Source organism: Amia ocellicauda, unplaced genomic scaffold, assembly GCF_036373705.1.
Source record: "Amia ocellicauda isolate fAmiCal2 unplaced genomic scaffold, fAmiCal2.hap1 HAP1_SCAFFOLD_101, whole genome shotgun sequence".
In the NCBI taxonomy this organism is placed as follows: Eukaryota; Metazoa; Chordata; class Actinopteri; order Amiiformes; family Amiidae; genus Amia; species Amia ocellicauda.
This window is the reverse complement of record NW_027102666.1, coordinates 135,099-156,750: the sequence shown is the minus strand read 5'-3', so window position 1 is coordinate 156,750 and position 21,652 is coordinate 135,099. Positions and strand designations below refer to the sequence as shown.

General features: G+C 44.7%; 6 non-coding genes across 6 annotated transcripts; all 6 read right to left on the bottom strand.

Annotated features, from left to right (window-relative positions):
• Positions 1 to 902: 902 nt before the first annotated feature.
• On the bottom strand, positions 903 to 975 carry trnav-aac (transfer RNA valine (anticodon AAC)). Its single transcript has one exon. It is a non-coding gene; the product is annotated as a tRNA-Val (tRNA).
• Positions 976 to 1,847: 872 nt separating this feature from the next.
• trnav-cac (transfer RNA valine (anticodon CAC)) lies at positions 1,848 to 1,920 on the bottom strand. Its single transcript has one exon. It is a non-coding gene; the product is annotated as a tRNA-Val (tRNA).
• Positions 1,921 to 3,449: 1,529 nt separating this feature from the next.
• On the bottom strand, positions 3,450 to 3,522 carry trnav-aac (transfer RNA valine (anticodon AAC)). Its single transcript has one exon. It is a non-coding gene; the product is annotated as a tRNA-Val (tRNA).
• Positions 3,523 to 19,416: 15,894 nt separating this feature from the next.
• Positions 19,417 to 19,489, bottom strand: trnav-aac (transfer RNA valine (anticodon AAC)). Its single transcript has one exon. It is a non-coding gene; the product is annotated as a tRNA-Val (tRNA).
• Positions 19,490 to 20,361: 872 nt separating this feature from the next.
• trnav-cac (transfer RNA valine (anticodon CAC)) lies at positions 20,362 to 20,434 on the bottom strand. The gene has a single exon. It is a non-coding gene; the product is annotated as a tRNA-Val (tRNA).
• An 891-nt stretch (positions 20,435 to 21,325) lies between these two features.
• Positions 21,326 to 21,399, bottom strand: trnav-cac (transfer RNA valine (anticodon CAC)). Its single transcript has one exon. It is a non-coding gene; the product is annotated as a tRNA-Val (tRNA).
• Between the last annotated feature and the right edge of the window lie 253 nt (positions 21,400 to 21,652).

Sequence of the window (21,652 nt, the reverse complement as noted above, 5' to 3'; positions counted from 1 at the left end):
ATCGAATCGCTGATGTTGTTTCCGGACATTGTTGATCTTTAGTCTTAAATCGAAAGGTCAGTGTGAGTCTGTCGAGCTGAAGACCAGACCTTCATACTTATACTGATGGCCACATGCCGGATCTGCTTGTAAGGCATTGTTCTGGTCTGGCCTTTGTGCCACCCTGTTACCAATTAACATATCAAAACCAACCAATAAAATGACACTGCATCAAATTTCAAATAGAAACCAAGATGGAGACGATCTCTCTCCTCTCTACTCTAAACTTTTATTAGAACCTTTTGGTCTCTCAAAAAAACATTTTTAAGCATCAAGACCTATAGTCAACAACCACTAAGAATATTTCAGGCCTTTATAAGCGCTAAAAAACAACCTGAGCCTAGAAAATAACTATAAAGATCAAAAATAACTAGCGCTTTTACAGTGATTTTTTTATTTATTTTTTATAGCGATGCTTTGTTTGGTATTAAACAAGTCACAAACTACTCAGAACAGCGTTTATCCCCGCAAAAGAGATATTTGGGTTTATTTTACAAAGCTTATAAATTATATAGGTTAAAAGTATTCTGAATGTTTTGATATCACACGCCATACCTACTGTTGTCTTCTACACCTTACGGTAGCAACAAATCTAACTACTGCTTTACTTTAACAATAATAATGACGGCGACCACGATGACAACAAGAACAACAACAACAACAACAACAACAACAACATCATCATCATCATCATCATCAGATTTTAATTAAAAGTGGCTACACCAGCGTTTACAATTTCAACCTGTCGACGGACGGACGCTCTGAGTGCATCGATTACGGGCACTCCAATGAAGAAAAGACACCCACCGCCTCCGGGGAACCACGAGGGCAAGCATGACGAAAAGGGCCAGCCCACAGTAGGCTGTTTCCGCCCGGTTTCGAACCGGGGACCTTTCGCGCGTTAGGCGAACGTGATAACCGCTACACTACGGAAACTGACACCGCTGCCTCTTGCTTCAAATGGTTACCGTTAAAGCCTGCTGGTAAAACGGGCTCAGGTGTTTCAGGTCGGCTAGGCTGTGAGATGTCGTCTGAAGTGCGGCGAAAGGATGCCATTTTCACTGACCTGTTTGGCATTGCTAAAGGGCACATCAGGACACTTCGGAAACTCTTTTAAAGGCAGGACGCCCTGCGCTCTGACAGTGCCTGCACTTAGCCCAACAAGGTGATGCTGAATGGCTTGTTCAAACGTCTGGTGGTCTTCCTTCACCACCAGACTATCAGAGCTATTTTGCCTTCTACACCTTACGGTAGCAACAAATCTAACTACTGCTTTACTTTAACATTAATAATGACGGCGACTACGACGACAACAAGAATAACAACAACAACATCATCATCATCAGATTTTAATTAAAAGTGGCTACACCAGCGTTTACAATTTCAACCTGTCGACGGACGGACGCTCTGAGTGCACCGATTTCGGGACACTTCGGAAACTCTTTCAAAGGCAGGACGACCTGCGCTCTGACAGTGCCTGCGTTTAGCCCAACAAGGTGATGCTGAATGGCTTGTTCAAACGGCTGGTGGTCTTCCGTCACCACCAGACTATCAGAGCTATACTGCGCCTTCAACTAGATAAGAGTAACAGCAATGTCGCCGATCCTGCTACGGTCGTATTGTAACAGCAACAACATGTATCGATTTTAAAAGTGTCAGTTCCAGTGCCTCACAAAGCTACCCTTCTGCGATCGTTTGTTCTCAAGGTCAGGATTTCTTGCCACTCCGAGGAAGAGAAAACGACGGCCGGCCTTGGAGCAGAGAGATGGCGACGGGTAACACGGCACTGGCACGCGTGCACCGCGGGTTGTTTCCGCCCGGTTTCGAACCAGGGACCTTTCGCGTGTGAGGCGCACGTGATAGCCACTACACTACGGAAACCGACCCGTCCTGGTGTTTCAAATGGCTCCCATCGAAGCCGGCTGGTAAAACGCGCACAGGGGTTTCCCGTGGGCCAGCCTGTGAGATAAAGGTTTCTATTTTCACTGACCTATTTTGCATTGCTCAAGGGCACATCAGGACACTTTGGAAACTCTTTCAAAGGAAGAACGCCCTGAGCTATGACAAGACTTACACTTACCCCAACATGGTGATGCTCAATGGCTTGTTCAAACAGCTGCTGCTCGTCTTGTGCCACCATCAGACAATCACAGAGCTATTGTGCCTTCTACACCTTACGGTAGCTACAAATCTAACAACTGCTTTACTTTAACAATAATAATGACGGCGACCACGACGACAACAAGAAAAACAAGAACAACAACAACAACAAGAACAAGAACAAGAACAACAACATCATCATCATCATCATCATATTTTAATTAAAAGTGGCTACACCAGCGTTTACAATTTCAACCTGTCGACGGACGGACGCTCTGAGTGCACCGATTTCGGGACACTTAGGAAACTCTATCAAAGGCAGGTCGCCCTGCGCTCTGACAGTGCCTGCACTTAGCCCAACAAGGTGATGCTGAATGGCTTGTTCAAACGGCTGGAGGTCTTCCGTCACCACCAGACTATCAGAGCTATACTGCGCCTTCGACTACATAAGAGTAACAGCAATGTCGCTGATCCTGCTACGGTCGTATTGTAACAGCTACAACATGTATCGATTTTAAAAGTGTGAGTTCCAGCGCCTCGCAAAGCTACCCTTCTGCGATCGTTTGTTTTTAAGGTCAGGATTTCTTGCCACTCCGAGGAAGAGAAAACGACGGCCGGCCTTGGGGCAGAGAGAAGGCGACGGGTAACATGGCACTGGCACGCGTGCACCGGGGGTTGTTTCCGCCCGGTTTCGAACCGGGGACCTTTCGCGTGTGAGGCAAACGTGATAGCCACTACACTACGGAAAACAACCCGTCCTGGTGTTTCGAATGGCTTCCATCGAAGCAGGCTGATAAAACGCGCACAGGCGTTTCCCGTGGGCCAGCCTGTGAGATAAAGGTTTCTATTTTCACTGACCTATATTGCATTGCTAAAGGGCACATCAGGACACTTTGGAAACTCTTTCAAAGGCAGGACGCCCTGCGCTCTGACAGTGCCTGCACTTAGCCCAACAAGGTGATGCTGAATGGCTTGTTCAAACGTCTGGTGGTCTTCCTTCACCACCAGACTATCAGAGCTATTGTGCCTTCTACACCTTACGGTAGCAACAAATCTAACTACTGCTTTACTTTAACAATAATAATGACGGCGACTACGACGACAACAAGAACAACAACAACAACAACATCATCATCATCATCATCAGATTTTAATTAAAAGTGGCTACACCAGCGTTTACAATTTCAACCTGTCGACGGACGGACGCTCTGAGAGCACCGATTTCGGGCACTCCAATGAAGAAAAGCCACCCACCGCCTGCGGGGAACCACGAGGGCAAGCAGGACGAAAAGGGCCCGCCCAAAGCAGGCTGTTTCCGCCCGGTTTCGAACCGGGGACCTTTCGCGCGTTAGGCGAATGTGATAACCGCTACACTACGGAAACTGACAACGCCACCTCTTGCTTCAAACGGTTACCGTAGGAGCCTGCTGGTAAAACGGGCTCAGGCGTTTCAGGTCGGCTAGACTGTGAGATGGCGTCTGAAGTGCCGCGAAATGATGCCATTTTCACAGACCTGTTTGGCATTGCTAAAGGGCACATCAGGACACTTCGGAAACTCTTTCAAAGGCAGGACGCCCTGCGCTCTGACAGTGCCTGCACTTAACCCAACAAGGTGATGCTGAATGGCTTGTTCAAACGGCTGGTGGTCTTCCGTCACCACCAGACTATGAGAGCTATACTGCGCCTTCAACTACATAAGAGTAGATAGTAGGGTTTTTTGGGCGCGGCCTATTTTGTTATGACGTATGCCCTAAGCTTATTAATATTCCTACGTCATAATTGGGGGGCGTGATTTTAGGTAGAGTTATTTCCTTAATTATTCCTACCTCATATCCGTCAGAAAGTGTACACCCATAAAACCCTGAACAACAAGGCCACCCATAAATACCCCCACCCCTCTGAAGGCAACGCCCCGAAACTCTCCTCTCTATTTAAGAACCCGCGCTTCTTTTAGGCAATACCTCTTTAATTCTCAGCTTCTGAAACATCCCGCTTCTTCAACATGTCCAGCGACATCAACATGAAACCCCGCAAGAAACAATCCCGGGCAAGGGTTCCTGTACTCACCAATTTGAAGATTGAACGCTCCTGGGTGTTGTTCTGGGGGGCTCGACGGGGTTACCGCTTTAAAAGGGATCCCAGCTATGTTGGAGTGGAGCTTCTTGCTTTGGGAGAGAAGGAGGGTACGTTGGAACCTTTTGAGACGGTAATTGAATACTCTTATGAGGACTGGTTGAAGGTGATGGCCTGGAGAGATCTGGGGCTTGTGGATAAGACTCTAGAAGGCTTGCAAGAGGGTCCAAGAGAATGCGAAATGGAGTCTCCGACTCAGGGTTTTGAAAGGTGTGAATGGGAAAGCTTGCAGAACTACGACAGACGACGTGTGGGGTTTTGGAGGGGGGTCTGACGGCTCAGGGGCTACTCTCTTCTAAGAGGGCGGTGTGTCGTGACGTAGTGAAGAGATAGGATAAAAGGTGCAACAATTCATTCATGGTTTAAAATTAAAGAGAATGTCTTACCCGAAAGCTGCGGACGTCGACAGGCTCTACAGGCCTCTTCAAACCCGGGATCACCCCTGGTTCTATTCCCCAGATTTTGTATACACTCTGGAACCCTTTGACTGTGGTTACTCTCCAAGACCTCAGACCCCGGTCCCTCAGGACGAAACAACATGCGGTGCGATGGATGTCCAAATGAGTCTCGGGGATCCCCAGCCTCTGGAGCTCATGGAGGGCCTCGATTTTGCCGAACTGTCTACCGTCTGTGCGTCTCAGGAGGGGGTCAGTCCAATGGATGGAGAAACACCCCACAAACCACCAGGCGACCCAATGAGCATCGGACTGTCCCGGGGGCGTGATGAAGACGCAGGATTTATGCCCGGGGTATGTGACCAAGTAAGCAGAGTGGTTAAAAGCACCCTGGTGTATATTCTGAGTGCTCTCATCGACCGAGCTCTGAAAGAAGTCTGTCGGGGGTGTGAAGTGAATCACCCCAGTCAGTTGAGACACAGTTGTTTGTTTGAACCAGACCGTTACTATTTCCTGTTCTATTTCAATGTGTTTTACAGAAGACTGAACAAACCGTGGCTGAAACCGGCACTAATCAAGGCGCTCTCTTACTCCCACATACATGTCACTGTGGGACAAGTCCAGAAAATCATAGATGAGATTTTGCTGGAGCTGAAAAAGGAGCCGTTTATAATAGAGAAACTTGGGCAGCTGCTCAATGACCTGGATGAGCCGAGTAGAAAAACCGCTGGCAAGCTAAAAGCTTATTTCTTCCGTAAAGAAGTTAAAGCTGGGGGCAGCGACGAAGAATTCGACATCTACGCCACTGATTCAGACTCTGACCTGAACTAAGGGACTTTGAACATGGGGAATGTTCTGGACTGCTTCTGCAACTGGTTCTGTCATCAACACTCTGCAGCTAACCTGAGAGCGCTATTACACCATGTGCTTGACAGAAAAGTAGCCAACGCGAGCCTTTTCTCTACAGATTTAACCATCGATGAGGATCAACTTTCAAACCTGGAAAAGTGAATGGCTGCTGTAACAAAGACCGGGGGGTACGAACACTGGGATGAAGGGCTCAAGGGGGCCAAGAATGATATTAGGCCATTTCATCAACATCTGTATGACCTTTTACTGAGCATGTTTAATACACCTCTGTTTACTTTTAAAATAGGTCATATTGTTGTTTTATTTACATATGTAACTGAGGTGTGTGCCTACAAGATAAAGAAACAGGTATATTTGTTGATATAGATCAAGTAACCAATCATCTGATTTCTTTTTGTCTGGACCGTAGAAAAAATTGTTGTGTATGTTATACTTTTCTCAAATGTCTAAAAAGGGGTATCTGCTCTCCTGAAGTTGAATAAAAAACCTTGTATAAAAACTTTGCGCATAGTGTGGGTCTGTGTGGTTATTTGACAGAATGACTCGGCAAGCTCCCCAAATGCAGGAACTATACTACAACCCAGCCAAGATTGGGGGTTTGGCGGGTAAGAAGGGTTTTCAAAGAGGACTCGCTGAGGCCGGAGTGAAGGTTAATGATGTGGTTGTTTCAGAATGGTTACGGGAACAAGACGCCTATACCTTACATAAACCTCTCAGGATTAACTTTAAAAGAAACCGCGTATATGCAACTGACATAGATTCACAATGGCAAATGGATCTAGTCGATATGTCAAATTTATCAAAACATAACAATGGTCACAAATTGATGTTGATGTGTATCGATGTGTTATCAAAATATGCCTGGGCTCGCATTCTACATAATAAAACAGGTCGGGCGGTGACAAGGGCCTTTGAGGATATATTGTCCCAGGGTCGATGTCCTAAAAAACTGCAGACTGATAAAGGAAAAGAGTTTCTCAACAGAGAATTTCAGAATCTACTGAAGAGACACAAAATACATCATTTCACCACTGGTAATGAGCTTAGGGCATCGGTAGTGGAGAGGTTTAACCGCACCATAAAGACCAAAATGTGGAGATATTTTACAGCGGTCAACACGTTCAAGTATTTTGATAAAGTTCAGGATTTTATCGATGCTTACAACCAAGGGTATCACACCAGTATTAAAATGAAGCCTATAGATGTTGATCAAAGTAATTCTTTTAAGGTCTATAAAAAATTATACGGACCATTTATTAAGAAGGGAAAAACTACTTATTAGTTCAACATCGGTGATGTGGTTCGCGTTTCAAAGCTAAGGAGTACTTTTGCCAAAGGTTATGAACAAACATTTTCTGACGAATATTTTACAGTTACCGAACAGTTGGCTAGAGACCCCCCCGTGTACCGGTTAAAAGACTATGACAGGGAGGATATAGAAGGAACGTTTTACGAAGCCGAGTTACAAAAAATTATTGTGGGTAAAGACAGTGTATACAGAGTTGAAAAGATATTAGCTGAAAAAACCCAGAACCGGAAAAAATATGTGTTGATGAAATGGCTTGGATGGCCTGAAAAGTTCAATAGTTGGGTCCCGGAACAACAGGTTTGCGATATTCAATCCTTATAACAACATGCCCGCGGGTGTGTTGGGGGCATTACTTTCGATTCTCAAGATGGAATCAGGAGGCTTCTACGTGACTCTACCCAGTAATGCCTCTCTCGATATATATCCTAAAAATGAAATATCCAGTTACACGGTACAATTTGGAAAATCTATAGATCTAAGGGTGTCGTGGGAAGTGGGGTTGGCGGAAATACAGTATCCTTACACTTGGGCTGTTTTACAAGATAAGGATGCCACCTTCGCCATTTTTGATGATGTTAAAAAGAGTCAATGGACATTCACGATACAAGGAGGTTATTATGACAATGTGGATAAAATATTAGATGAGATGCATAAACAGTTCTCAGAAGGCACCCCCAACATCAAGCTATATTACAACCCTATTAAAAACAGAGTGTACAAGGTGTCAAAACCAGGTATTAGCATTCAAACCAGCGGCCAACTGGGGCGTATATTTGGGTTCTATTCTGACACAGAGAGCAGGTTCTCAGAAGTGGTGGGGCGGCTTTTACACTCTTTATGTGTATACGGATATCATAACCCACCAGAGGGTCGGGGATAGTTATGTCCCCCTTTTGAGAAATGTACTTATTAAAGGTAAAAGCAATGACATGGTCACAATTACTTATGACAAACCACACTACGTACCAGTCTCAAAGACCCACTTTGACAACATCACGATCGAAGTAAAATTGGATCAGAATATCAACGTACCCTTCCGCATCGGTAAAGTTAATGTCAAACTACATTTTCGACCCCTGAAACAGTGTGTACATTATTAAAATGGCTACCTCGAGGGGTTATGTAGATCCTAGCGCCTATGTGGATTATTACAAGATGCAAGATGGAACGGCTTGCCCGGTATTGTAGGAGCCCCCACAATGTATGGCGCCAGTCTAGGAGGACTCTTTCGTGGTCTCTTTAGAATGGCCATACCCCTGCTTAAGAGAGGCTTTGCTATAGCCAGACCCCACTTGAAATCAGCGGCTAAAAATATTGTTAGTGACGTGTTCACCAATGTTATGAACCGGGCAGCTAGCCATGAGCATCAGGAGGGTTCGGGTCTCATGGTAATGGCGAGGAGGGGGGGTAAAAGAAGAAACAGCATGTGTCCACCAGGGGGCGACAAAGATCCGTGGCTAACAAAAAACGAAGAATCTCTCATTCTCCAACATATCGTGGAAACACTCGGAGAAGGAAGCAGCACAAGAAAAAACCTGCAAAAAGAAAGTCTCAAAGAAAGAAAAATAGAGCCTCAGGATACATCTTTTAAACATGTCTTTTGTCCACAGTCTATCGGAAGAATGCGTCAAATCAGAACTGGATCTGTTTACAGTTCCATACACTCAAACGAGTATAGATAAGAGCATATATGTAGAGATTCCCCCTCTTTCTGCAATTTCAGACACGGCCCCTCTGGAGTTTTTTATAGCTGGCAATGGCGAGGATTATATTGATTTGAATAACACATTTATTTTAATGAACTGTAAAGTGACTGATGAGGATGGCGATGCAATCGAGAAGACGACCAACGATGGGGTCATCAATTACCCGGTGGCCACCATGTTTACACAGGTGAATGTGACCCTGGGAGATCGGCTCATTAGTCAAAGCAGCAATACTTACCCCTATAGAGCCATGATGGAGTGTATACTTAATTATAGTGAGGAGACCCTAAGCAAACAGTTCAGCCCCGGCCTTTTCTTCAAAGACATCCCGGAAGCTATGGACGACAAGGATCCAGAGGGACTCAATAAGGGTTTGCAAAAAAGAACGGCCTCTTCAACAGAAGGGAGGACCTTTGAGCTAATGGGGCATATCCATGCAGACATATTTTTCCAAGAAAAACTCATGCTCAACGGGGTAGACATTAAAATTAAAATGATCCGTAGTAAAAGTGCTTTTTGTCTGATGACCCCTGATACTGAAAAATATAAACTGACCATATTATCGGCCTCGCTGTTTGTGAAAAAAGTGTCCGTCTCCCCGGCGGTTAAACTAGGACACGCGCAGGCGTTAATGACGGCAAACGCCAAGTACCCGATCGAAAGAGTCTATATGAAAGTCCACAGTATCCCCGCAGGGACACGGGTGATGAACCAGGAAAATCTGTTTCTAGGACAGCTCCCAAAACAGGTTATTATAGGTCTCGAAGATAATGATGCATTTACCGGGGTTTACAACAAGAACCCCTTTAACTTTAAACATTATAACGCGGAATTTATAGCGTTGTACGTCGATGGTGTGCAGGTTCCATCCAGACCTTTTCAACCTGACTTTGAAAACGGCAATGCGGTTCGTGAATATGACAGTCTAGTACTAGCTACGGGTCGCCATCTCAAGGATCAAACTCTGCTGATCGATCGCCGGGAATACTGCAGCGGTTACACCCTGTACGGTTTCAACCTGACCCCTGACGAAGAGTGTGGACAACATTTTTCACTGATGAAGACGGGCAATATGCGTTTGGAGATGCGTTTCAAGCAGCCTCTACCACGCACTGTAAATATGGTCGTGTATGCAGTGTTTGACAACATTATTGAGGTGAATCAGAGGAGAAACGTTATGTATGATTATTATTAAAATGAACACCAGAGAGCTCAACCACATCATGAATGCCCTGGCCGGCTCACGGAAACTGTTTCAAGGAGTCTACGCCTGCGATCAGCTGCCTAAATTTAAGATCAAGAATTTACCTGCAATGTACATAATCAACACACACCCTAAAAATATGCCCGGAGAACATTGGCTGGCTATTTATCTAAGGGAGGACCACCGTGGTGAATTTTTTGATTCCTATGCAAACCCCCCGGATTTCAGACCTTTCCCTCGGAAGATCAATAACTTTCTGCTCAACAACTGTCAAGAAACCATTTACAGCGGTCGTCAAGTACAAAGTCTTCAGACCTTCACTTGTGGTCAACACTGTGTGTTTTTCTTATATCATAGATCTAAAGGAAGGTCATACCCCGATATTATGGCCTTGTACAGTGAGGATTTAGGCCAAAATGATAAAAAAGTGGCAGAGTTTGTCAGGACACTGTGGACCCCCCCTTATAACACAATGACTTACGACCCTAGCCAGCCGTGTATACAGATGGGGTGTTCTTGTGAGGATTTTAAAAGATGTCATGCGTGTTAAGGTGAAAAAATAATGAAAACAGCCTTTGAATCATTAGTTTTGTTTTTATTCAACACAATTCTTATACAAAGCAGGGGTTATGGTATAAATAAATGTACAACATTTGAAAAATAAAAAATAAAAATAAAAAATTGTTTGTCGGGTCATTATTTACAGGGGAGACAAATAAAAACATGAGATTAATAAGCTTCCCAACGATGGATAGATCCTGAGGATGGTCGCTCAGCACGGTCAGAGTAATGAGATATCGGAGTCAGATCAGGCTCCACCTCTTTACACAGACGGATTTTTTGTCGCGTTTCCTGGTTAGGAACTGTTGATTGGGGCATGTTCAGACAGGCCATCGCCTGTAGGAAAGCATTCCAGCCTACAGGTCGGCGACTATCGGGTACCTTATTAGTGCTAGTGACACTCTTCAACAAATCAAACATGTGTGAACCTTTGATCAGTTGTCCTTTAAAAACAAATTCACCCTGTTCATTCCAAGCCGTTACCCGCGGTTTCTGAACCATTTTGTGCAGGATATATTCTGCATGTCTTTTGCTTCTGGCCGGCATGTTTCTCAAAACATCCGTTACAACATCTCCCTCTGAACTCTCAACAGGTTCGGTCACCGCAACATCTTTATCAACCGTTCCCCCCGCATCAGCCCCAGAACCATTTTCTTGAGAGGCCATGGTTAAAGTTAAAATGTTTTGATCTTTTTCACCCTGTCTAACCAGACGGAGGTAGCGCTGTAACGTGTTGGTATACAACTGGGCTTTGGAATACTGATTTAAATCGGCCCTGGCCTGTATAGCTTTCATTTCAGAGTCCAGGTTGTTTTCGGCCGTTTGTCTAATGGGCTCTGGCCCGACAACATTTTTTCTCAGTTTCTCAAGCTGCTCCTGAGGGATCAAAAACATTTTCTGAGCATATTCCATTATTAACCCACTCTGGAAGCTAGAAGACTGGTTAGGAAAGGCACGGCTATGCTCAACAGCGGTCCTATAAAACCCCCGGTTTGATTAATCTTCTTTCTTTTTCTTTTAATAGAATACTTCTTATTAGCGATGATCTTGATAACCGCTTTTTGTTTTTTGAGTTTAGAATGTTGAGAAGGGGTTAGGGGTATATTACCGCGTAAGATGTTAAAAGCTATTTCACACAGGGTCTCGATCAAATCCGAGGGGGCCCCTGCCAGCACAGCTTTCCTATGGCGCGGGCTCCTCTCAAATAACATTTGCAAAAGCGGCAGATTTCTTTTAATCCGAACAGACATTCTTATTTATTTCCTTTTCTTTAGCACATAGACTGCCGGCCAATCGGGCGGGCACAAACCTGTTCTGAGGCGAAAGTCTTCTGGGGTTTGTGCTTTTAAGTCCGCAATCAAGTACCCGTAGGGTTTTTTGGTGGCATCCTCAAATGCCTCCAAAAAGAACTTGGTCTGGTTAGGGTACATTTGACGAGCCAAGACGGTGACCTGTAGTTTATCTCTGGGGTTTTTAAAAAGAATTATATAATTGGCATTTAAATTAATAGTGCGGCTTTTTTTACCTTGAAAAAATAGATTTTGAACTAAATAAATAATACTTTAATTCCTATGATGAGTGTACTTTGTGAAAGCTTTTTCCACTTCACTGTTGTCACCGGCCTGCTCCATCTGGTCATCAAGGATCACTAGGTTAGTTTGACCGGGCGGGAACAAGTCATCGCCACACAACGAGGCGGGGAGACCTTGCACAAATTTCAGATTATTTTTTTCCGAAGCCAAATCATCGTAGAGAGGTTGCCAGCAAGAGTAACACCACACTATGTTGTCAAGAGCTTGGGACACGGTTGCGTCCACATCTTCTATGATGTTCTTTATAAGATAGCTCTTCCCCGAATTGGAGGGACCGGCTATAATACAGGAGAAAGGGTGTTGAAGTCTGTTATCAAAACCACCGCTAATATCCATAAGGCAGAGTGGTATAATCAGTCTTCAACACTCTTTTATTGTACACCACCCTGAATCGTTTGTTTAGTGATCTATTTTCCAACGTGTACCCCTTTTTATTGCGATAGATCTGATTTCCGGCTGTAATAATCTCACGAGGAGGCGCGTCTTTCTCGGTTAAAAAACTTTCTACCAGGGTCGTCAGAGACTTGATGTTAATGAGCTTGTTGTTACAATGGTTCAGAGTGAAACCCTTAACTTTCATACAGGTCTTACCCGCAGCCGTTCTGTATGCGTAAGTCTTAGGACCCCCTGAAACAAACTCCACTATGTGGTCCTGAGGATCTAGTTCGCTCGTTAACTCCCCAAGGTAGTCCCCGAGGGGAGGGACCCAATCCCCTGGCCTGGTGACAAAGATTACAGAGTCAGTATCATGATAGAGCGTGCGTTCCTGCAACTGATCCATTAAGTTGTACAGTTCAAGCCGGGCGTAAGCCGTGGTAAAAACCGCTATGAAAACATTAACATTCCCCTGTTTGGTGGGGAAATCTTTAGGGGCCCTCCACTGGACCTGTGCCACGTGGTCATTTAAGAATTGAAAGTGTGATACTGCATGTTGTTTGGAAAACATAAATTCTATGAACAGTTCAGGGGTTTTAATCAAGGTTGTGTTTAGACGGTAATTTCTTTCCCCAAACTTACCCCACAGACTGTTTAAAATCAGTTTGGACATTTGTCTCTTGGCGGGGTTTACAGTTATGTTCCCCGGCTCTAGACGGATCCCTTCCTTTTCAAAATATTGCTGAACGTATCGCTCTTTGGCCGCGGAGTCAACACACCATGAGGGATAGCCCGATGCCTCCTGTTTCCCTTTCAGATGGGTCATAATGTAATCAGCAAAAAGAGTATCAGGTTTTTCAGAAAAATGCCAAACCTCATACACCTTACCGACTCTGTAACCTTTCTCCACCGCCTTGTCAAGCTCAATGCTACACCAGACACCCGTCAGCGCTCTCTCTTCATCACTGTGCAGACAAGAGGTAGTTTGATTTTCAGTTTCCACACACGTTCTACACAGAGGGAACATCAATTTTCCCGAACACCTGTAAGGCAACATGGGTAAGAACAGCTCGCGAGGAGGGTACATGGTGACTTTGATCAAACCAAAGAAATGTCCGATTTTGAGAAAGTCACGATAAACAATGGTTGGACGCCCCACCGGGTACATTTTGGTCTTGTTGACATAAGGGTACAGACTGGTGAAATCATAGTAATCTACTCTCTCACCCTCCTTTACCTCATAATGTAAACAGAGGGCGTTGGTACGACCCCCAAATAACGCATCCCGGGGCTCTAGACGTTCAGGAAAGTCCAAGGTTTCCATAAACCATTGTACCCCCGCATCCTGTTGCTTCAGGGTCGTCCACTCGTGTTCCCAAATCACCAGCACGTTCAAACCATAGGTGTTTTTTAAAGTTTCAATTCGTTCCTGGAAATCATAGTACATATCACCGCAGAGTTTTTGTGTTACGGGGTTAAAGGTGTTTGGGTCGAAGCACTGAGGACAGCCATGGTAAATACAACCAGCAAACTCATAAGCGGTACGCCGCCCGGACACGTCGCTAAAACCGTCTAAGTAGTAAGGCCCCATTTTGACTTTCCCTTGATTTAAAGCATGTCTGATGAAGATGTTATCCCGGGCACTCAGGTATTCCAGCCACTGTATGGAGACAGTCGAAAAGTTCTTTTGTCTAGCACGATAGTTGTCAGAAGTGGTGACCGCTATAGTGTTTTTCTGCAAGAAATTGGACCGATACATTTTCATGCAGAGAGACGCTATGGTCACACTTTGCAAAGGGTCGAGACCCGATGTGTTGATAACCTCGGCGCAGAAACGCACACAGGCTTCTTTAAGGATCACCACATCATTTTTACAATAAGCGGCCATCTCTTCTCGGTATTGTACCATTTAAAGAATTCGTCCCTCTCATGAGACATCATAGTATCAACCCCATAATAAGAGGCGGGCGGGTAGGACCCTCGATAATTTTGAGTGTCCTTAGTATTAAAAAAATGGCAGAACCAACCTTTCTTCTGAGCCTCAAAACCCAGAGCCTTAGGCAAAGCGCTCAATTTCATGGGGAGGAAATTTAACGAGTCTATGTAACGTTAGTTGAAAGCTTCGTCGGTGAAACACATGATCTTGCTACCCTGAGCTATTATTTTTGGGGTCACCCCATTTTCCACCAGATACTTCATCAAAATGTAAGAATCATAACCCTTAGCATTGTGGGCAATAAATGTGTAATTGAGGTATTTTGGACCGCGATACCGCGTAATGATTTCCCTGACACAACTCTCACCGCTAGCTGACCACTCACGATCCAACATGTCAATACAGTGTATATAATTAGCAACGTGGACCCCGTTTTCTTGCCGGCATTCAAAAGCAAAAAAGACATACCGGTTGTGCGGCGGCTCCTTTTTAACCGGCTGAATAAAGCACTGGTGTTCGGACCCCGGGGTTAAATCAGCATTACAGATCCTGCATCTCGGCTCCAGACATTTGTGTGGTTTAACCTCATGAAAACGGTACTGGAGGCAACACTGCGGGCAATATTTAGTTTGATCACAATAACTCAGTTTTTTAACCCCCTCAGCAGCGGCCCTCTGTACCTTATGCTCGGAAAAACAGAACGCAGAGAGACAAATCCTTAAGCAATCTTTTCATCGGATGGTAGGGGCCAAACCCTTACAACATTGGGGATTGAATCAGACGTTACAGTAACCGTCACAGCGGTGCTTAAGCTTATCATTGAAGGCCTTATAACAACAATGACAAACATACGAACAACCCAAAAAAGCCGTCAAACTCTTTATTCCAAAGTAATGACTATCACTTAGGAAGAGAAACAGTGTCTGTGTATGGGTTTCAGGATGTGTCTGAAATTTCACAAATACTTCCTTTACCTCACAACGGTACCACACAACAATTTTTAAAGACAACAACTCCTCAAACTTGGTGATGTCTGAAAAGGCAACCATCTGTTGAGAGTTTAAGCCGGCCCTCTGATGAAGCATTAAAGCCTCTTGCAGAGCTTGGGGTTCAGGCATGTCGGGGGTGAGTAATTTTATTAAACTGTAAGCAAAACAGAGCTTATTGTCCCCACTGGAACTCACCACTAATTGCCTGAGCTTGGTCCTAATTATGTCGTTCTTCAAGCATTTCGACAGTCTTCTAAGCACCCCACCCTCAGGGTTACGAACCACATTCATTACCAGAGACAGACTTTCATCAGCTATGATGGCTGTGTTACTTTGCAATAACGCTTCGATTTTAGCCAGACGTCTAAATTATCTCCACTCAGCATTACAGATAGGTTGCTAAACAAATCATCCCCTCTGAGTTCTAACTGTACAACATCTCGAGGTCTGACCCTTTCAGCAACCTGTTCAAGCATTTTCTGCAAGGCCTCGTATATGTTGACAAATATTTCTGCATAATTGTCACAATTTAAAAGTTCTGCAAAATTAAAACGCTGAATCATTTCAAAATTGTTATAGGCCGGTCTATCTATAATCACGGGATCACTGGTACTCTTGGACACATCATCATTTTGAACAAAGCCTTTACCCCCTACATTCTCACAGAGCATGTCCTCCACAGCCTTATCAGTCTCAGAACCCTCCAAATTCCAAACACCCCCACTGCTGACATCTACAAAACCCCCTTTTTGAGGAGGCTCATTTAAAGCCTGTAAAAGTCCTTCAAAGATATCCAACCGGTTAATGTCAAGACCCTCCTCTATAGTGATGGCTGCTTCTGCCGCCATCCTGTGTTCTAATTGTTTCAAATCATTTATAATAGGGGCAGAATTTGGTCGGGGTAGCTCCTCCAAAGCCTCCACCATTTCAAACAAATCGGGGTGAACTAGGGGGTGAACCTCTATAAGCGCTACCGGTGGGAGGTGGTTATTTAGATCATTGACCATCTGTAACAGGTCGGGGTTCACCGGTAATTCTGTTAATTCACATTCTATCGGTGGTAATTGGGGGTTATTTAAATCATTTATCATTTGTAATAGTTCCAGGTTCATTGGGACATCAGAGGAGTTCACAACAGGGCCGGGGATGTTCTCTCGGGAAGGTCTTTTTGGGGCCCTAGCTTGTTCATAATCCTTTAGTTTGTGAGTTCTTTTACCAAGTCAGGACATTTTTTAATTTATTTTTTATTTTTCCAACAACCCACAATAGTAAGGCGTTTTGTGTCTATTAAAACATTAAATACGGTACAATTCGTTAGTAAGGGTATTAATAAGGGTGTTTTGGCTCTCTATCAGCAGGTTTTGCCCCACTAACACAAGTCTTTGATTTTGTAACAAAGTATGTAGCAACTCATGCCGACCTTCAGGAAGAAGCTCCGGGGGCTGGTGGCCTGGCTCAGCTTCAAAGGATGGTCGCTCCGGTAAATCTCGGTCGAAGGAGGCAAGGAGCGAGTGTATACTCATGGACGGAGACCAAGAAGGCCTTTGCGGTGACACCCTGGCCAAGCGCGGGGTACTGTTCCGCGTTTCTGTAGCCAAGAAACGGGTCTGGGGGGACGATGTTGAAACCAGGCCGTCGTTGGGTGGTGTGTCAGCCCTGACTGACGGCGACCCCTGAGGTTGTTGGATGCCTGTATTTGTTCCGCCCGACAATGCGGCGGGCTGAATCTGGGGTGTTGAATTACCCCCAGAAGGCTGTGGCCTGAGTAGATGTTGGGGGGTCTCCAAGACCACCGTGGGGGATCCTCTCGGTGATCTCACCGGGAAAGATGTTTGATCCCACTTAGACGGGGTAATTGTCATCAATAGCTCATTCACAGAATGACTATCCCAAGAGTCTTGGGAAGAATAAAAATATACATTACATTTACATCTTTAAACGGCGACAGAAATCAAACTTAAAACAACATGTCCAGGACATTCAAAACCTTTAGCTTTTTTAGACCTTTGAAAATAGCCTTAGACATTCACTACAACACCTTATTATTTACAGACAATATATTTATTAGGACTTGATAATAAATGTAAAACAGAGAAGCCGCTGTAAATAAACTGTTTCTTAAATGTTTCTTTAAAAACTGTAATATTGTTAATAAAACACACACACACACAACAACATTTCATTTTTAAACGAACCTTCCAAGTGTAAACGCTTCCTGATCCCGGGACTTCCTGTTTCACAAACGTTTTCACGATCTGTTTAAATATTAAATACAATGAACACCTTCAAGCCTTTTCCTACAACCACTTTAAAACAGAAGTATAATAGCGGGAGATAAGCCAAACAACTTACTAAACCCTTTCGGACGGCTTTACTTCCTAACCAGACGGTACGGCAATCGGTCATTTCTAAACACGTTCCCCAGAAACAAGCCTAGACCTGTCCGGACTTCTAAAGATCTTTCCCAGAACCCCCCGCCCTACAGGAAACGGTCACCCATCGCTTAAATATTAGCCCTCAACGGGCAAACAAAGCCCTTTTAAAAACATTAAAGTTTGAAAGATCTTACTTACCTCCACAGAATAATCGTTTCTTATGTTTTTCGGCTGGTTTAGCTTTTTGCACCGCTGTGAAGGTAAGAGACATGTTTAACCTTTAACCACACCGCTTTATAAAAAGCTTTAACCTCTTACAGGCTGCAGATATATACTCACAGCTATCAGATACCGGGGCTGACGGCCTTTCAGATTCTTGAAAGGTTACGGTTCTCGAAGGTAAAACGAAACAAGCCCTCGATGTGGAAGGCCTTTCGTTGTCTCGAACCACATTTCTTAATACTGTTAGACAGGATAATTTTTTTAAATTAACAAAACTGGACTCAAACATCTTACAGAATCGTTATACAAACAAACAGGGGTTTAGTTCTTACCCGGTCGGCAGACAGCCTGTCTAGGGATAACCACTTCTCTTGGTCGATCCTCGGAGACATTAATCACAGGCCTTTCGATAGTTTCTGTGTAATTAAAGAGACCGGCATTAATATATATTAAAACGTTTTCATAACTCTAATGAGCCGCTTCAAAACCACACACACCCATGCATAAGAACCCATGAGCGCAAACACAAAATTCTTACCGTCGTTGTTCCAGATGATCTCCTCAGCGTTGGAAATGAACTCCTGTTGACTGGCTGAAAAATAATTTTACAGAACTTAAAACAGATGTTATAGCCTTATTTACAATACATGCACACAACACGCTCTGAGTCAATGAAAATAATCTGAAGACTTGCCTAAAAACTCGTTTAAATCGAATCGCTGATGTTGTTTCCGGACATTGTTGATCTTTAGTCTTAAATCGAAAGGTCAGTATGAGTCTGTCGAGCTGAAGACCAGACCTTCATACTTATACTGATGGCCACATGCCGGATCTGCTTGTAAGGCATTGTTCTGGTCTGGCCTTTGTGCCGCCCTGTTACCAATTAACATATCAAAACCAACCAATAAAATGACACTGCATCAAATTTCAAATAGAAACCAAGATGGAGACGATCTCTCTCCTCTCTACTCTAAACTTTTATTAGAACCTTTTGGTCTCTCAAAAAAACATTTTTAAGCATCAAGACCTATAGTCAACAACCACTAAGAATATTTCAGGCCTTTATAAGCACTAAAAAACAACCTGAGCCTAGAAAATAACTATAAAGATCTAAAATAACTAGCGCTTTTACAGTGATTTTTTTTTTTTTTTAATAGCGATGCTTTGTTTGGTATTAAACAAGTCACAAACTACTCAGAACAGCGTTTATCCCCGCAAAAGAGATATTTGGGTTTATTTTACAAAGCTTATAAATTATATAGGTTAAAAGTATTCTGAATGTTTTGATATCACACGCCATACCAACTGTTGTCTTCTACACCTTACGGTAGCAACAAATCTAACTACTGCTTTACTTTAACAATAATAATGACGGCGACCACGATGACAACAAGAACAACAACAACAAGAACAACAACAACAACATCATCATCATCATCATCATCAGATTTTAATTAAAAGTGGCTACACCAGCGTTTACAATTTCAACCTGTCGACGGACGGACGCTCTGAGTGCATCGATTGCGGGCACTCCAATGAAGAAAAGACACCCACCGCCTCCGGGGAACCACGAGGGCAAGCATGACGAAAAGGGCCAGCCCACAGTAGGCTGTTTCCGCCCGGTTTCGAACCGGGGACCTTTCGCGCGTTAGGCGAACGTGATAACCGCTACACTACGGAAACTGACACTGCTGCCTCTTGCTTCAAATGGTTACCGTTAAAGCCTGCTGGTAAAACGGGCTCAGGTGTTTCAGGTCGGCTAGGCTGTGAGATGGCGTCTGAAGTGCGGCGAAAGGATGCCATTTTCACTGACCTGTTTGGCATTGCTAAAGGGCACATCAGGACACTTCGGAAACTCTTTTAAAGGCAGGACGCCCTGCGCTCTGACAGTGCCTGCACTTAACCCAACAAGGTGATGCTGAATGGCTTGTTCAAACGTCTGGTGGTCTTCCTTCACCACCAGACTATCAGAGCTATTGTGCCTTCTACACCTTACGGTAGCAACAAATCTAACTACTGCTTTACTTTAACATTAATAATGACGGCGACTACGACGACAACAAGAATAACAACAACAACATCTTCATCATCAGATTTTAATTAAAAGTGGCTACACCAGCGTTTACAATTTCAACCTGTCGACGGACGGACGCTCTGAGTGCACCGATTTCGGGACACTTCGGAAACTCTTTCAAAGGCAGGACGACCTGCGCTCTGACAGTGCCTGCGTTTAGCCCTACAAGGTGATGCTGAATGGCTTGTTCAAACGGCTGGTGGTCTTCCGTCACCACCAGACTATCAGAGCTATACTGCGCCTTCAACTACATAAGAGTAACAGCAATGTCGCCGATCCTGCTACGGTCGTATTGTAACAGCAACAACATGTATCGATTTTAAAAGTGTCAGTTCCAGTGCCTCGCAAAGCTACCCTTCTGCGATTGTTTGTTCTCAAGGTCAGGATTTCTTGCCACTCCGAGGAAGAGAAAACGACGGCCGGCTTTGGGGCAGAGAGATGGCGACGGGTAACACGGCACTGGCACGCGTGCACCGCGGGTTGTTTCCGCCCGGTTTCGAACCAGGGACCTTTCGCGTGTGAGGCGAACGTGATAGCCACTACACTACGGAAACCGACCCGTCCTGGTGTTTCAAATGGCTCCCATCGAAGCCGGCTGGTAAAACGCGCACAGGGGTTTCCCGTGGGCCAGCCTGTGAGATAAAGGTTTCTATTTTCACTGACCTATTTTGCATTGCTAAAGGGCACATCAGGACACTTTGGAAACTCTTTCAAAGGAAGAACGCCCTGAGCTATGACGAGACTTACACTTACCCTAACAAGGTGATGCTCAATGGCTTGTTCAAACAGCTGCTGCTCGTCTTGTGCCACCATCAGACAATCACAAAGCTATTGTGCCTTCTACACCTTACGGTAGCAACAAATCTAACTACTGCTTTACTTTAACAATAATAATGACGGCGACCACGACGACAACAAGAAAAACAAAAGAACAACAACAACAACAAGAACAAGAACAAGAACATCATCATCATCATCATCATATTTTAATTAAAAGTGGCTACACCAGCGTTTACAATTTCAACCTGTCGACGGACGGACGCTCTGAGTGCACCGATTTCGGGACACTTAGGATACTCTATCAAAGGCAGGTCGCCCTGCGCTCTGACAGTGCCTGCACTCAGCCCAACAAGGTGATGCTGAATGGCTTGTTCAAACGGTTGGAGGTCTTCCGTCACCACCAGACTATCAGAGCTATACTGCGCCTTCGACTACATAAGAGTAACAGCAATGTCGCTGATCCTGCTACGGTCGTATTGTAACAGCTACAACATGTATCGATTTTAAAAGTGTGAGTTCCAGCGCCTCGCAAAGCTACCCTTCTGCGATCGTTTGTTCTCAAGGTCAGGATTTCTTGCCACTCCGAGGAAGAGAAAACGACGGCCGGCCTTGGGGCAGAGAGATGGCGACGGGTAACATGGCACTGGCACGCGTGCACCGCGGGTTGTTTCCGCCCGGTTTCGAACCGGGGACCTTTCGCGTGTGAGGCGAACGTGATAGCCACTACACTACGGAAAACGACCCGTCCTGGCGTTTCGAATGGCTCCCATCGAAGCAGGCTGATAAAACGCGCACAGGCGTTTCCCGTGGGCCAGCCTGTGAGATAAAGGTTTCTATTTTCACTGACCTATTTTGCATTGCTAAAGGGCACATCAGGACACTTTGGAAACTCTTTCAAAGGCAGGACGCCCTGCGCTCTGACAGTGCCTGCACTTAGCCCAACAAGGTGATGCTGAATGGCTTGTTCAAACGTCTGGTGGTCTTCCTTCACC